The 18226-nt window shown below is 35.9% G+C and overlaps 1 protein-coding gene across 4 annotated transcripts in view; it reads left to right on the forward strand.

The window, feature by feature from the left end:
- The window catches only part of GLCCI1 (glucocorticoid induced 1), a 107255-nt gene that overhangs the window by 3925 nt on the left and 85104 nt on the right, over positions 1-18226 (forward strand). The gene's annotated exons all lie outside the window — the stretch shown is intronic.

An 18226-nucleotide genomic window follows, 5' to 3' on the forward strand; every position in this document is an offset into this window, starting at 1 on the left:
TTAAAATTAATGATCTTAGAAATCATGTGTAACAGTGAAAAGAAAATAGAATAAATTTGCTTCATTCTGAAAACGTCATAAAGCAAAACCTATGGGCTCAAAAACAGAACAAATACAGTTTTACTGTTCAAGACAGTAAGTAGCAGTTGCACGTCCTTTTGTGGTTTTCTGTAAGGACTGAGCATTGAGATGAATTATAAATTCTAAAAGATATAAAGACAATTGCGTTAGAGCACTCTGGATGTAGAATACTACTTATTTTTAAGGGTACCAAACCTAATAACAAAAACATGAAGAGCTTATAATTTTATATATTTCCTGCTATGGAAAACAGCATGTGTTAATTCCTGATTTAACATAATAGATTTATTTAGGCCTAGTAGTCTAACAGATTATTAACTCTAGAGTGAAATTTGATAAGAATTTTTCATGAATGCTTGAGAGCTTTATTGTTTTATACATTAAGAAGTTATTCTATTTAAAAGAAAATACAAAGCCAACTAACATATAATCCTGAATGACTGCCTTCAGAGTGTGTGTGTGTGTGTGTTTTAATCAGTCAATTTGCTTTCAGTTTATCTTTTCATTAAATTTCCCCTGTTGAGTCATTTTTAGTGCTGTGCTCAATTTGTAGAATTCCAGCATTTTTAATTACATTTTTCCCCCATTTTAAAGATATTCAGACATTCTCTTATTATAAAGTTACTTCTCAGGCTAATATTTTTGAAAATTATGGTCCCCCACTCCTGTGCTTAGATCCTTGTTTCAAAGCTTTATTATACTAGACTGAAAAATATACTGACAGTTAAAGCTTTGACTTTTTTCCCTAAAGAGATAGCTTTCAAATACTGATTTTGGGGAAAGATTTTTAGCTTTTGAGAACTACACTAAGTATCAGCAGCATTCATTAATTTTTCCCATTAATTATGGTACATAAAACTTCTACATCAGTGGGTCAATAGCAAAATGGATCTGAGTGAATTTATAGAAGTTTTATATTCTTAAACTTTTTCATGCTCAAAGATTACATTCCTCTCAAATAACTATTATTCTAAGCATATTGAATATTGTATACACCTAGTGTTATAAAAGCACCTTGATCAGTTTAACTGTAAAGTTGTGTGTACATATATTTAGCTAAAAATTACTTCATTATTTACTTTTTACAGAGGACATTTCATTCACCACAGTGTATGTTTCCTCAAGGATTTAATGCAAATTAGGATTTATATATTGGGGAAATGTTGAAGGGTAATGGTATCCTTGTGATTTTTATTTGTGCTAATGCAGACTAAATGTGAAGAAGAAAATAAAGGAGTAATTGGGCTCCATGGCAATGAATAACAATGGAAATAAATGGCAATGTTCAACGAATGGCTAGTAGGAGAGGATTTTTCTTAAATCTGAAATTTAAAACATTGCTAAAAGCCCATTTTATCTAAGCTTTCACACGTAGCTAATAATCTGCCAAGACGTATCTACTGATGACTTTGTTATTCTTAATTTTAGTTTAGTCTTTTCTCCAGAGTTTAAATCCCCTGATAGGATTTTCCTTAGCACCTGTCTGGGGTTTGTGCCTGCTGCTGCTGTTTTTTGTCTTCAATATATAATTTTGTTCTCTTATTAAATGTCTAAGAGACCAAATCACTGTGCTGTTTCTGTCCTGTGTTCTTTTTTAACAAGAAGTTGAGGTTATCTCATAATTGTCGCTAACTGGGTTTGCTTAAAGCAAGTGGAAGACAGAGAGCACACTATCATCCGTGATGTAAAAAACTTGAGAAACTGATGGAAGAGCCAGAAGCCATCTTGCTTTCCCTTTCTACCCCTCATCTGAGTCCCTGGAACTGACTATGACTTCATCACTCATCCAGCTTATTCTAGAAGAACAAGATTTGTGTTTATTCTGCAAAAAAAAATATATATACATATATGTGTGTACATAAAATATATATATGTGATACACACATATAATGGCTTTATAGTAATTCTGAAGAAAAGAGGATTATTCTTAATTATGAACAAATTGTGGAAAAAAATATTTCATTTTTGTAGGAGCAAGCATGGCAGATACCTTTAAGCTGTGATGTTTACCGCAGGTAAATGTTACTGTGGCAGCTGGCTGGACGAGGCAAGTTCATGGATACCTCAATCTTGCAGGCTTAGTTGCTCAGTCATGTTTGGCTCTTCGCGACCTTATGGATTGTGGCCTCCTGGCTCCTCTGTCCATGGGATTCCCCAGGCAAGAATACTGGAGAGGGTTGCCATTTCCTCCCTCCAGGGGATCTTCTCAACCCAGGGATTGAACCCACGCCTCTGGCATCTCCTGCATTGCAGGCAGATTCTTTGCCACTGAGCTACTTGGGAAGCCCCAGATACCTCAATAACCTCTACAATATTATGTTGTATTTCTAAAGATGTAGGTAGAAAGGAAGAAAACATGTGAGTGCTTAAGGCAGTATATACTTTCATTCATCAAGAAAGTGGATTTGAAATCTAATTTTTGATTCTAGATGCGGTGTTCACTCTACAGGATTATCCTGTTGCTCCTAATTGAAAGAAGACTTTGATACTGGTTATCAGCTGTGACTTCTGAGCTGTAAAAATTACTAATGAATAGGTTTTCTGTTGCTTCCACAGCACTATTACACTGTGCTGGAGTATGTTTTGACATTTTCAGAATGTCTAAAAATGTAAGACCTAGGTTAGTGAATGTAACTGAAATAGAATATGGTTGGATTGGTCATATCTCTTTGTCACATAAAAGCCTGAGAATGTGTGTGTGAGTAGGAGTGAGTGAGTGAGTGAGTGAGTGAGTGTGTGTGTGTGTGTGTGAGAGAGAGAGAGAGGAGAGAGAGAGAGAGAAGAGAGAGAAGAGAGAGAGAGAAGAGAGAGAGAAAGAGAGAGGAGAGAAGAGAGAGAAGAGAGAGGGAGAAGAGAGAGAGAGAAGAGAGAGAGAGAGAAGAGAGAGAGAGAAGAGAGGAGAGAGAGAAAGTCAGGTATAAGTGACTGTGTGAGAAATCCTGGTTCCTGAAGGGTCAAGGATATGAAATTGGCTGTATCTGGCCTTGTGTACTTCTAGAATCTGTACTGTTTCTGAATTGTATTATAGTGAGAAGTACTTTTCCCCATGATTATTAAAAGTTAGTTATATGCGGTGATAAACTGGTAAATATTTCAGGAATCACTAAGCAGAGATTCTGATCTCAGGTGATAGTCCCAGCAACTGGTGCTGGATTAATTCAGCCCCTCACCCCTAAGAAGCTAATAGTTATCCTGCAATTTGTGGGTTTGAACTCTGAATGTTTGTAACTTAATGAAATGCCACTATGGTGTACTTTAATGATGGCTCACCAAAAATAAGGACGAGTTAAACTTGTGAGACTCATCATTGTGTGGGAAGACTGGTGTCCAAAATTGTCTTCCAAGATATTAGAATTAAGAAACTCACTAAACTTCTGGGTGTGTTTGATAACAAGAATGCAAAAACTGCTACAGATTTCTGCCTAGTGTCACTAAAGATCAAGTGTCTATCTCCTGCTGACAGTAATAGCCCCTTATTTAGCCAGTATGGTCACAGGGAGAACTTCACATAGCTAGCTTTTAGATGACTAAAATATTAACTATTTGGTGAAACAAAGGCTTTCTAAAATCATTATACAATTGTTTTCTTAAGCAGAAAAAACAAAACCTCAATGAACTCTTTGTGGCTTAATTAGTTTTGTTAATACCTATGATATATCTTAAAATGATTGCTATAGATACTATTGAATATAAGATTGAATGAGCATGGCCTATTGCTGATCATATAAATTTGCTTTGGGAAGGGTCTTTTTTTCTGATAAATGTGGAATGAAACAGTGTGTGGCCCCATTTATTCCTTAATAGAATAACCTGGCTTTTTTCTCTTATCAAGTTAAAAACCAAAAAATTATTTTCCAAATGGTTCCATAAAAGAACCTTAGAAACAAAAAGGTATGCTGAAAAATAACCAGATTTGAAGTCAAGAGACTTGAGTTATTTATCCACTTGCAACGTTTGACTTACACTATGTCCCTAAATCTTCATCTTATTTTCTCTCTCTTTAAAATGAGTGGGCTTTTTAAGAGTTTAGTTGGGTAAGGAAAAGAGTCTACTATGGAAAGGAAAAGTAAAAGTAAGTTTATTAAACTAGATGATTCTTTTGAATTTTTAAAACTAGTTTTACTGAGGTGTAGCTGACAAAGTTGTATATATTGTAAGGTATACAGTGTGATGATTTGGTATACATTTACAAAGTGAAGTGATTACCATAATCAAGATAACTGCATATCTATCACCTCACAGAGCACCTTTTTTTTTTTGATGTGTGATGAGAACACTTAAGATCTACTCTTAGCAAATTCCAAGTATACAATACAGTATTACTGACTACAGTCACCAGCTGTACATTAGTTTCCCAGAACTAACCTGTCTTACAACTTTAAGTTTGTACCCTTCCAGCAACTTTCCCCACCTGCCAGGCCATGGCAACCATCATTCAACTCTCTCCTGTGGATTACTTTTTAAGATTACACACATAAGTGAGATCATAATTGTTTTTTCCCCCGTGTATTTGTTTTTTTGTGTCTGGCTTATTTCACTTAGAAAAATATCCTCCAGGTTCATTTATGTTGTTGCCAATGGCAGGATTTCCTTTTTAAAAGACTGTGTAATATTCCGTGTGTGTGTGTGTGTACACATACATATATGTATGTATTTTCTTTGTCCATTCCGCCATGAGTGAACACAGAGGTTCTCCGTATCTTAGTTATTGTGGATAATGCCGCATTGAATATGGGAGTGCAGGTATCTTTTCAGGATCCTGGTGTTATTTCCTATAAGCATATACTCAGAGTGAGGTTGCTAGATTATATGTTTTTAAGTGTTTGAGGAACCTTCATGCTGTTTCCCAGTCCCACCAGTTTACTGTCTCGCCAGTGGTGTACGAGGGTTCTGTTTTCTCCACATCCTCACCAACGTGTGTTATTCTCTTGTCTTTTTGATAGTAGCCATTCTACCCAGTGTGAGATGGTATGTCATTGTGGTTTTAATTTGCGTTTCTCTGGTTAGTGCTGTTTGAGCACCTTTTCATGTGCCCTCATTAGCTGTTTATATGTCATCTTTGGAAAATGTCCACTTAGCTCCTTTGTCTATTATTTAATAAGCTTATTTGTGTTTTCTGCTATTGAGTTACATGAATTCCATATATATATTTTGGGTACAGCAAATGTATATATCCAGAATAGTAGGCCCTTATCAGATGCATGGTTTGCAGGTATTTTCTTCTGTGCCATAACTTGTCTTTTCGTTTTGTTAATTGTTTCCTTCGCTGCGCAGAAGCTTTATAGTTGCTTGTTTATTTTTGCTTCTGTTGCTTGTGCTTTTGGTATTATATCCAAAATGGCATTGCCAGGACTGAGCTTTTTCCCTACATTTTCTTCTAGGAGTTTGACAGTTCCAGGTCTTATATTTAAGTCTTTAATCCATTTCAAGTTAATTTTGTGCATGGTATAAGATGGGGTTCAGTTTCACTCTTCTGCACATAGATATCCAGTTTTCCTAGCACCATGTATAGAGAGACTATCCTTTTCTCATTGTATATTCTTGGTACCTCTGTCAAAGATCAGTTGACCATATATCTGTGGATTTTTATATCTGGGCCCTCTGTGCCATTGGTCTGATGTGTAGAGCCAGCTCATTGGAAAAGACCCTGATGCTGAGAAAGGTTGAGGGCATAGGAGAAGAGGGTGACAAAGGATGAGATGGTTGGATGGCATCACTGACCCAATGGACATGAGTTTGAGCAAACCCTGGGAGATAGTGAAGGACAGGGAAGCCTGGCGTACTGCAGTCCATGCAGTCCAGTCGGACACAACTTAATGACTGAACAACAACAAATATGCGTGGATTTATTTATCTGGGCCCTCTGACCCATTGGTTTATGTGTCTGTTTCTATGCCAGTACCATACTGTCTCCACTGCTATAGCACTGTATACACTAGATGATTCTTCGTACAGTTAGTTATGTGTTGAGCAACTAGTCTTAACCAGAACTCAGTGTAGAATACTTTTATAATACTTTTACAATCTCTCTTCACAGATAACTTTTATAATCTCACTTCTCTCTTGAGAGGTTAAGTAATTTGCTCAGGGTCAGGTGGCATGCACAGAAGGCCCACAGGGCCATGTAACTCTCTAAGTCCTGACTTCAGGTTAGCTGGAAGTTGCTTTTGGAACCCAGTTAATTATGGGACAGGAAAACATGCACAATGGGTAATCCCATTGCTTATGTAGTTAAGACACAGAAAGGCCAAAAATAGAGTTGGCAGGGGGTTGGGTGAAGAGAAAGCTAAATGGGACTAAACTCTAGGGTCCACAGAACTTAAAATAGCTGCAGGTATTCCCAGTGATTCGGGCCTCAGATATGTCTGTAAGAATGCCATAGCACTTCAGAACTTCATTATGTCATTAGTGGGCCTTTCCCTCGGTCCTTAAAATACACTTTGTTAAGACAGAATTTAGATTTCGTGTGAAATCTCAAAATCTGGGCAGAATGAGTCTTTTGTATTTTCATATTTGATAATGTAACCTTTGCATTTGTAATAAAGCATCATAAGGTTCCATTCAAGCATAACACTGATTTTAACCTCCACCGTTCTGTGACAGCTCAGCAGCATTCAAAATAGTATCTTTTTATATTTCATTCTCTTGGCAAAGTAAGGTGTGCTGTCTTCTCCGTTTATGCCTGCTTGGGCTCTTTTCCTTTTTCTAGGTTTGCTGATGTGATCTAGAGAGATATTTCAGTCTCCATTTTAACAACTGCTTTCAGGATGCTGTGACATCCTTCAGTGCCCCTTGTGCTTACTGCACGCTCTCTTTGATAGTGTGGAATATGGATCCTTTCATAAGTAACATGAGACATGGCATTTCTATTGTTGTTCTGATACTGAAAGTGTTTTATAGAGTCTATGTGATGAAGTTTCTCATGACATTTCTTCTGTAATTAGTTTCCTAGTTAAATACATCAGTTTATAAGTTGGATTAGTGAAGTAATCTTTGTATCATAGAAAATAATAAAAAAACTTACAGAGCTCAGTTGCTTAGTTACCTTTAAAAACTGTTTGCTGTGTGCATGTAACCTGTGAAATGATCTTTCCATAAATGTGTACAAAAGATCATGGTAAAATACTGATTTTTCTCTATATTAGCTGGTAATCTATAAACAAATTATATTTATGATAGTTTTGAGTTTTCTGACAGCGTCATTTTCTTTCTACTGAAGGGTTTTTGAAGGTACTCTGAAAAGAATCAACTGTCCTTTTCCTGTTTGAAGTCAGGTGGTTTCATTTAAGTGTCTAATACTTACTAAGCAGGGATTAGCAAATACTGCTAAATGCAGTTTCATTAGTGTTGTAAAATTAGGAAGATTGTGCTCAGAAATAATGTTTTGGGGAAAAGCTAAAATATGCAGCAATATTTTGATCAGAGAGCTTAAAATAAACCTTATTTTAAAATTCTGGTCATTCTTTACATATCTAAGTGACCCATTATTGAAAAACACCTGGCCAGTTGATCGCATTTGTTCACTCTTTGTCTTTTTGGTTAAAATACAAAAAGGATGAGTACAGCTTTAATTTCAGTGATAACTGTTCATTTAAGAAATTTTTATTTTCAGGTATTGCAGTAGCTGTTGATAGTATGTTGATGGGTAAAACTAGTGGATTTTCTCTGTCTTTCACACAATGAATATTTATTGAGTCTCTACCATGTCTGAAGAGCTGTTTAACCCTTAAAGAATACATATTCTAGGTGCAGTTGGGGTGTTCACATTTATATTTCTCAACAAACTCAGGTTATTTAAAATCTTCCAAGAATATGACCCACTGTTTTCTCTGAGCTTTGAACTTCACATATGAATTATTATGTTCCTATGCTTCTCTTTCAAGATTAGGTTGAGCTTTTTGGTATTCTTTTTTGAATACTGAATACTTACTTATATGTGTTTTTCCCTTACTAGATGAAACTTAGGAGAGCATCATCTTGTGGCTTCTCTAATATATCTAGGTCTAAGCTGTATTGCTGCCTATGCTATGCTAAGTCACTTCATTCGTGTCTGACTCTGTACGACCCCATAGACGGCAGCCACCAGGCTCCCCCCGTCCCTGGGATTCTCCAGGCAAGAACACTGGAGTGGTTTGCCGTCTCCTTCTCCAGTGCATGAAAGTGAAAAGTGAAAGCGAAGTCGCTCAGTCGTGTCCGACTCTTAGCGACCCCATGGATTGCAGCCTACCAGGCTCCTCCATCCATGGGATTTTCCAGGCAAAAGTACTGGAGTGGGGTGCCATTGCGTTCTCCGATATTGCTGCCTAGACATATTAAAATATTCTGCTAAAGTTTGGCCTAGCCTTGTGGAATTAACATGAAATCAGCTTCTGAAGCTGTTCTACTTGGAGAAACTTAAAAAACCATCATGCCAAAAACTGTGGACATACTCAATTAAAAATTTAAATGTTTTCAGATCTGTCATAAAGATCATGATTATTCTAAGCTCCAAGTAGGAGAATGTGAATTACATATTAATTTGTGCTTTATTATAATGTAAAAATTTTAAAGTAAAGAGCAGATTTTGGGGTGGTTATTTGCTTAAGAGAATATCCAATTTATGTGCAAGTAAAATTATTCAATTTACCAAAGTGTTATTTATACAAACTTTTTAGGAAGTCAGTTACACAAGATTGAGGTTCATCTGCGGTTGTAAAAATATATTACTGAATAGTGTAATTTCTCATTGCTACATAAAATGTTCTACTGACATTTAGCAGAATTAATATCCTAAGAAGTTATAAATGAACATGAATAGATCTCTTCCATTCCCTTTCTAGTGTGAGTATTAAAATTATAAGAGATTTTGTATTCAGATAACCCCTAAAAGGGAAAGAATTCATATGCACTAATGATTCTATTTCTCACATTTTTCTGTGGAAAGGTATGCTTTTAAATTCAATAAATATTCCAGGTTTTTTTTACCGGATTATTTTGTCCTTATAAAAAAAGTTATTATTTGAGTTATAATTTCCTACCAAACCTTTCCTAACCAGTTTCATGGAGGAAATATTTCTTCCTTCATGAAAAACTTTCACCAAACCTTCCCCTGTTACTAATGTCAAGAGGACAAGGCAATAAGTCAGCGTGATTAGACTAGAAATATGATTAACACTGTGGATTATGATCTTTATAGTTGTATATTCCTATAGTCTGACTTTAACTTAAAGTTTCTGTATATACTTAAGGATTAAGAAATTAATTGCTCACCCATATATACACTATAAGCTAACAAGCACCTACTGTATAGCAAAGGGAACACTACTCAGTGCTACGTAATGGCCTATATGGGGAAAGAATCTAAGAGAGTGGGTATATGTATACCAGATTCATTTCGCTGTGCACCTGAAGCTAACAAAACACTGTAAATCAACCTCACCCCAATAGAAATTGAAAGATAAACAAACATTCACAGGAAGTTGAAAAGACAGTACAGAGAAGTCCCATGTATCCTCCATCAACTTCTCCTTTAATGAGTATATCTTACAAAATTAAAGTATGGCATTAAACCAGGATTTTTGTATTGGTGTGCCTGACGCTATACGTGTGTATCAGTCTTATCGCGTGTGCAGCAGATCTGCGTAACCACCAGCGTAATCAAGATGCAGAGCTGCCCTATCACAGACGGCGGAGGCCACGCGGACCCCCTCTCGTGCTGCCCCGCAGTCACACCACTCCCCCCACCACCACCCGCCATCCTGACTCCTGGCAGTCACCAGGCTGTTCTCAGTCTGTATAAGTTTGTCATTTTGAGAACGTTAGATAAAAGGAATCATACACTATGTGGCCTTTTGAGCGTGACTCTTTTTCACTCAACATAATGCCACCAACATATATCAAAGTTGTTGAGAGTACCGATAGTCTGTTCCCCTTTATTGCCAAGCAAAATTCCAAGATCCACGGATGTACCACAGTTTCTTTAACCCACCACTTATTGGAGTACATCGTGGTTAAGTTTGGGGCTATTACAAATAAAAATCTGTTTTATAAAATGTTACAAAAATTTGTGTACAGATTTTTTTAAAAAAAAGAAATTAATTGGTCACCTAATCTGATTATACCTGAAGTCTGCACAGTATCCATTAGTGTGGTGTGTGTGTATACAAGAGAGAGAATGCTGCAAAGTTCACATTCCTTTCTCAACAGTCACTGGATAGTCACTGGCTCTTGACACTTTTGCTATGTAGAGTAGAAATTCATGGTCATCTTCTCATAATGCTGTAAGTAATTTTAATATACTAAATGGTAGTGACTTATACTAAGTATTAGTTACTTAGAGCTCTATGTTACTTGCCCCATGTAAGAAAACCAGTGCACATCTAACTAGATGAGAATTCTGAACATCTTCCTTGTGGTTATAGAGAAATTTACTATTTCTAACACAATTATATTTCCTTCTAGAGGCATGTCTTAAAAGCTGAATTCTTTGTAGTATTTACTTCAGGACTCTGGTAAAAATGAGTTTGTTGGATGGGTTTTTAGATACAGATTGATTGGTTTAAATATAAATTCCCCTTTCTGAGTCAACTAACATAATTTGGAATGACAATTCAGTTATCTGTAGTTTAATTTTTTTAACAAGTGTATGATAATTTTCTCTGCTGGAATTGGCTTTGTGATTTTTGAGCAGAAGATTATGTTGGTATTTAAATTCAAAGTTGAAACAGGCATTGAAAGGTGTAGTTATTGCATTTCCACTGATTGGAATGGGTATTCTTAAAGGTGATAACTGTATATAGCAAATTAAAACAGACATGATGCTGACATCCTGCAAGTTTACATATCCAAATATTTTAAAATATCATTATAATTGTCCTTGGATGTTTTGCTCATGCTCTTTACCTCCTTGCTGATTTTGTTACCATCTATATATAAAGTTTTCCCTTAAAGTATACTCCACCTATGTTTCACACAGTAGAATATATCATATGCTTTGAAAAGGTGGCCTAGTGTATTTTTCTGTGCTGACAGAAAAGCAATGATTTATTACTACATTTTACTCTGTGTAATTTCAAATTTAGGTAATGTGCTTTAATTATTCCCATGTGATAAGATAGTATTAGAAATATTATCACTGTGTGTGTGTTAGTTGCTCAGTCGTGTCCGACTCTTTGCCATCCCATGGACTGTAGCCCACCAGGCTCCTCTTTCCATGGAAATTCTCCAGACAAGAACACTGGAGTAGATAGCCATTTCCTTCTCCAGGGGATCTTCCTGACACAAGGATCAAACCTGGCTCTCCTGCATTGTAGGTAGACTCCTTACTTTCTGAGCCACCAATTTAAACTCAGAGATTTGGTACAGAAACAGAGCTGAATAGTTTCTTGTATTTGCTTACTGGCAATGTGAAACACAGCAGCCTTGGTTAAGACTTTCCGACCCAGAGCATCATTGGATTGGGTTCTTAACTTCCTTATAGCATAATTATTAACTTTTCCTCTTCCCTCATTTATCCCATTCTGTGTCTTATCCCATCTCCCATCTCCATAGAATTATGTCCTGAATCTGGGAGCTTCTTTCCGTCACCTCATGGCTTCATTACTGCTTATTGCTTTGCTAGAACTGCCGCCTCTCTAGTGGTTCCCCTACCATTAGTTCCCCATCTCTAATTTACCCACTGGCATTGTTATAAACACAGTCTTTCTTTAAAAAAAAAAATTCTGAAGTTCACAATCCTTGCCTTGACATAAATGACTCATGTTAACATCCACAGTTGTGTACCTCAAGTACTTTGTAAACTGAACTCACTTTGTACTGAAAATGCTGTTATCTTTCAGTAGCTCCATACTTCTTTCCTTGTCAGGGTAAGGATTCCTTGTCAGGGTAAGGTAATCTATTGATTACTGTAAAAAAAAATTAATTATTCTATTTGTGGTAATGATTATAATAATTCAGTGAGACACACTCTAAAATTTGGCTATCAAACTATCTACGAGGGTAATTCAGACAAACTGCCTTTCTATTGTAGAGACTTCTAAGTATTCACCAGATCCTGTTTTGTCTCCCTCTTGGCCCACATCTAGACTATTTTTCCTACTCCTTGCAATTAGATAAAGCTTTGTGATACACAACAACACTTTCATCTGTGTTCAGTGAAAAAGCACTAGTTTGATCCTCCTCATTCTTTCTCTTTCCTCATCTGCCAGCTGGATGCAAAGAATTTAGGAGAGGAGTCTAACCAAGGCCCTGGGGGAATGATGGAGCCATGAAATGAAGGAAGTCAGAATCCATGAATGATTATATGGAAGGCCATCTGTCAGCCAGGAAGATACATTGAGTTTTTATTGTGCTAAGCCACAAATTTAAAAAAATGGTAGCTGCTAGCATTAGCAACTTTGCTGCACTTCACAGTTCAAAGAAATGTGGTCTGCCAACTGCTTCGCCTGGAGCTGGTGAATTTTACCTTGGGAGTGTCACTGTTCCCTCCCGTGACCCAGCACATAGGCACATGTGGTTCATGGTAGTCAGTGCCTCAGTCAGTATGCAGGAGACCCTACGTGAAGTTCACACACCAAGCTTGTGTGATCTGGGTGGAATGGATTTATTTTTATATAATTTGCTATTTTATTTTTATTAACTGAAGACCTTGTAACCATTTTTGAAAAAGTTTGGAGATATTTTAAGCATTGATAGCCTTGTGGAAATCAGTCCATGGTCTCGCAGAGTGCCTGTGAGGGCACTAAGTTTAGTGATCTTGTTATTTTATATGAATGTTACTTTTCTTGGGCATGCAGAAAATGGAAGAGTTCTTTATTATATGAACCTAATGACCTGCTTGTGAAATACCTAAGCATGGAGATCATAGCCTTTTATGTACATGTTGAAAACAGGATGATAATAGGATCTGAATTCAAGTTCCTTTTGTCGCCGTCTTGCACCCTATTCACAATGATTTTAGATGAGCTCCACATACAGAATGTTAAAAAAAAAAAAATAGGAGCCATTCTGTTGAGGCCCTGCCAAAAAGTGTCCTTTGGTAATGAGTTCTATCTTAGTTTTGGGGTAATTTATTACGTTAAGAATAAGGAAAGAATGTATAACTGAAATAAATCCACAGGTTTAACAAAACTTGAGAAGTTGTGCCAGTTGTTAGAGAAACAAAGAAAAAAAGAGACAGCCTTAATTTTTAGGAAAGGAGCCCACCCTCTGGCAAATATGTTTATGTTTTAAGTATAAACTAAACAGATTAGTGAATTGTGTTAGGTTTTGCTTTCTTATTTCATTCTTAAGTGAAAGTAAAATAGCTTTCAGAGAGAGGGATAAATGATTTGACGTATTCATGAAAAATGGTTTTATTTGTAATGTTTGAACATATATTGTTCAGTACTTGTCCTGCCTCAAACACTACACAGGAGATACTTAAGAGGTGAAGGAGGAAAGAATGGAGGAAAAGGGCAAAAATCCAGTTGACTCATCTCCTTTGTATAATTGGCAAAAATGTGGTTTTGTTTTCTTCCCTTGTTGAGATGAATCTTTTTAGTACATCTTAAAGTGTTGTTCAGGTTTTTATGACAAATGCCCTAGCTATTGTAGGTATGATTGACTCATGCTATATCCAAAAAGTATAGTCTGATATTTGTGCACTCATTTCTTGGGCTCTTGAACAATGTTCTTTTTATCATTTAAGGGAAAAAATTAACTTAGATGCTAATAACAAACTCTGAAACTTTGTGACTTCAGTCCATTTGTTGCTCCCGGGCAGTGCCATTTTGGATTAAGTACAGTTCAATCAATAATATCAATAGACTGTTTTTGACTAAGATTATAATTACCAGTTTGGGTCTATTCTGGAGGAATAAAACATGATGCTCTTCTAAAATACTTTCGACACTTTTCCCTACACTTAGTCATGCCACTCGTAGTTTTATTCTATTTTTTCTGAAGTTGCTCCCAGTCCTTGGCAACGTTTCCTGGCAACCTTCTATGCATAATATTTGTAGAATTGTTGAGGTGGAAGGTGTTCTGTGTATGCAAACACAGAACTAGTTTTTACCATGTTCTGTTTTACTCCATGGTTTCTACAAAGGTATCATTTATATAAGGCCTTTTCCTTCAGGATGTTTCCTGCAGCTTTTGGCCATTTCCAGCTTTAATGAAGCATCCAATTTTGGATAAACTACTGCTTCATACTACATATTTGGTTCTTTGATGTCAATATTTATGAAAGTAAATGCTAGAATAAACATCTGTGTTTCCTTATTTCTGAAGCCTTCGTTCTGTTGAGCCTACTGATTCTGGGTTTCATCTACAGAAGTGTAGTTAGTTCTGTATTCACCATGGCTGGATTTGGGAACACAGGGAAAAATACAATTTTTGAAGGGAAAAATACAACTAGTAGGGTAGATTTAATTAGATTCTTTTTCATGAAGCAAATCAGTGGCATCCAGATGTATTGCAGTACAGCCTTCTGTTTATAATTTGCCTACCATCAGCAAATTAAGTTGACTAGCAGTCAGATCTTAATGAAACTAAACAGTTTTCTTTTCCTAAGCCTTTCTCCTTAATCTTTTCTATGTTTAACCATGGAGTTAACTATTTACCCTCTTATTATGCTATTATGAGCTATTATCATGCTATTATGAGCTAATCTGTAGTTTTTATTACCTAAACAAAATGTTTCAAACTGAAGACTTAAATGCTTGAATCTTACTTTCATTTATAAATTGTATGTTGTTAAAATATATTTGGATTTAGAATTCTGCAAATTTTCAGTGTAGATTTAAGAAGAGATATTTACTTGCCTAGGAGACTGTTGTGCTTTCTGTGCCATATTTAGTCATTATTCTTTATTCAAATAAGAGATGAGAAAGATGATCATTTTCAGGTTCTTTTTCAGAATCAGAGGAACTATAGGAGTCATACAGATTTCTAAATACCTTGTTTTTCATGGTATAACTTGATTGTTCTTTTGTAATAGTGGTAAGATCCTGATTCCATAATGTTAATAGTCAATTCTTTTCTTGGCCTTGAAAATTATTTTAGGACTTTTTGTTCTTTATTAACTTGTCCCATAGATAGTAGGATGATGTGGAAAGAGGCTGCTTGCTTTTGTTCCTTCGAAAAGCAGGTCCTTCTAGATTTAGCCCCTTGCGAGGTGAAGGTCCTCTTCAGACTTTCCGTCTTGTTTTTTCCAAATGCTTCTCTCTCCAAGCACCTCAGCCCATTATTCTACTTTTCCCCATAAAAGGAATTCCTGTTCCTTGATCCATTCCTGGTTCTTGCTACAGGCTTCTGTAGGGTGTATTTTCAAACTTGACTCTGTAACTGCCACCTCTAGAGGAAGGGGATGGGCAAAAATTCTAATAATAGAGTGACTATGGATGCTCCATTTCAGTTCGTTTCTTCAGTAGATTGAGCAGGAGCTCATTTCTTTACTAGGTTACCTAGGAAGAAAGTATACCTCTCTGGGGCTAGTATTAATTTTTCTGAGTCAACGCAATAAATATTGGAGGAATATTAAAATTTTTAATATAAATATGGCTATATAAAATTTTTAATTTGGTTATCACATGTTCTGGAAATTCTTAAGTCTTAAATTCAGATGTGCTGAGAGAATAACCATATGAATTTGCAATCCTCCTCTGGTTATTTCTTTCATGTACTGATGAAAGACTTGCCTTAGAGATACTGAGCATTCTGCTGTTTTCTCCTTTGAAAATTACTGCATGAATGGCTCACACATTCCAGCAGTCTTCATGTTAATTCCTTTCCAAGCTGTTGGTTGTATGAAGCTTATTCTCTGGTAGATTCTTCAGGAAAGACTCATGGGAACAATATTCCTTGAGTTCTACATATATTATGTAGCAAGAACTGAGTTTTTTTAATCTATGGCTTGTTATACTTGAAGGTCACTAGCTTCATTAAAGTGTGTTTGATATGGACTGTATTGGCTGTATCATTTTTCTCAGATCCATGTATGGTCTTTCAGTATGTAGTTTGAAGTTATCTTTTATTCTAGGAGAGTTTTCTTAAATTGTAGTTTTTAGTATGTTTTGTTTTGTTGCCTTGGTCTTCTTCAAGGACTCCTCCTAAACATGTTGGACAGTTTTGCTTATGTTACGTAATAACTATTGTCTCTTAAAATTTTTTTAAATTCTAAAATTTAAATTTTCTTTTTTTAAATTCTAAAATTTGTGTTATGTTCTATTTTCTACCTTAGGCAATGCATTAACCCACTCTGTTTCTTGTAACTTAAAGTTTTCATTCCTAGAATAAGTTTTTCTTTTATTTCTAAATCTTTCCTGAGTTTGATCACCTCTCTTTTCATATCTTCCTTGACTGCAAACACATCATTTCTGAATGTTTCTAATTTTGAGGTTTTTCATTGCTTCTCACATTTAATTAAAGTAGATTTTTAGCATGTTTTGAACTATGAGATCACAGCTTTCCCTACTTTCGATCAGGGGGTTTCATCAGTTAACATTGGATGTCATACTGTGGTAAAGATACAGCCCATTTGGTAGCCTTTATTGTACTGTAATCTTTTTTGTTAGTTTGTTTTTTATTTTTAATTGGGGTATAATAGTGGATCTGCCTTATTTGGTTAAAAATTTTCTAAGCTCTACCATGGCTTTAACTGAAAGTTAGGTGCTTTGAAACAAAACTTTATGAAGCATTTCATCTTCCGGTTAAGGAATATCTGCTTTCCTCTCATTATATTAATTTCCATCTTTGATCATCTTATATTATCTTATAGTTGCTAATACTTTGTGATTGTCTCTTTAAAATTTGAACCCATTAGTCACGTGAGATTTTGGATATTTGGAATCTCTATTAATTGAATTCAATGGGAAGTTCATAAAGTTTATGGAATGTTCTTCTGCTAATTATGACTTTGCCGAGGTTCCCTAAAGAAATACCATTTTGCCACCAGAAAAAAAATGAACTTAAAAATCTTTAGCATCTCAGCTGCTATACCCGTAATTCTTTGTAGATGTATTCTAAATGTCAGAACTCCATCGTAATTTGTTGTGTATTTCTTCCAGTGCTTGTCACCTGCCTTCATGACCATCTTGGTGAAGTTTTCTTTACAGCCTTAATACAAAAAGACACTCTCTTGAATTTTCTTTGAAAATAGGCTGAAGGCCTTCCTCCAAATGTCTTATCTCAACTTATGTATCATTTGACACAAATTTGAGTGAGCTGTAACCTAGAGAATCATTCCTAAATGGCTGCTTGACTCCATTCTCCTGTTTGTTTTTCTTGACAGACCTCAGGTTACAGGTGTCAGGCCTCATTGGGTCAGACACATGTTTGTTTCTCTTGTCAGCTTCTTGACTGGTTCCTTTCCAGATTTCTGCAGGGCAGCCAGATGGTCATTTCAGCATATTTTCTAGATTGCTTCTGTGGCAGGATTCCAGGTCTGGTTGATTAGTGTTTCAGAAACTACTCACACTGAGAGGGCTTTAGTTTTTGCCCTTTAGTTTTAGTTCAGATAGCACATTCAGATCTGGTGTCCTTCCTGTCTGTTATCGGAAGTTCATTTGATTTTGATGATTTTATATGGCCCATGTATTTGGCTTACTTTCCATCTTCTTATATGTTATGCAAGAAAGGCCCATGAAGGCCATTTGTGAAGTGCCTAGACAGTGCCGATTTTAGAAAGCTGAATCTAACAATAATTCTGCTAGATGATCAGTATTAATATGCATTAGATTGGCTAGAGAGGTATACCAATCTCCTCTTTTCTACATTTTTTATTCTTATATAATTCTTTAAATTGCTCTTTTTTTGGGGGGTAGTGGGATTTATTTTGGAAATTGCTCTCTGTAACTGTGAGGTAAGGAGGAAAATTACTCACAATGTTGGTAGTGATGTTTAAGAAAAAACTGTTCATGACACTTTTTATTTTTTTTTTTCATGACACTTTTTAAAGAATAGTAAAGCAGACTATTTTCAAGGAGACTATTGGGATAGGTGTAGGCACCACTGCAATGCAGAGAGAATAACCAGAAGTAAATACAGAGAAATGGGGCTCAAACTCAAAATACAAGTAGAAAAAGTGAGGCTGTATATCTGGCTAAGAAGAAGGATGGGGGTGAATAGATGAAAAATTACTAAGAGGAAAAGTGAAGTGAAGTCGCTCAGTCGTGTCCGACTCTTTGCG

This window comes from Bos javanicus, chromosome 4, assembly GCF_032452875.1.
Source record: "Bos javanicus breed banteng chromosome 4, ARS-OSU_banteng_1.0, whole genome shotgun sequence".
Taxonomy (NCBI): Eukaryota; Metazoa; Chordata; class Mammalia; order Artiodactyla; family Bovidae; genus Bos; species Bos javanicus.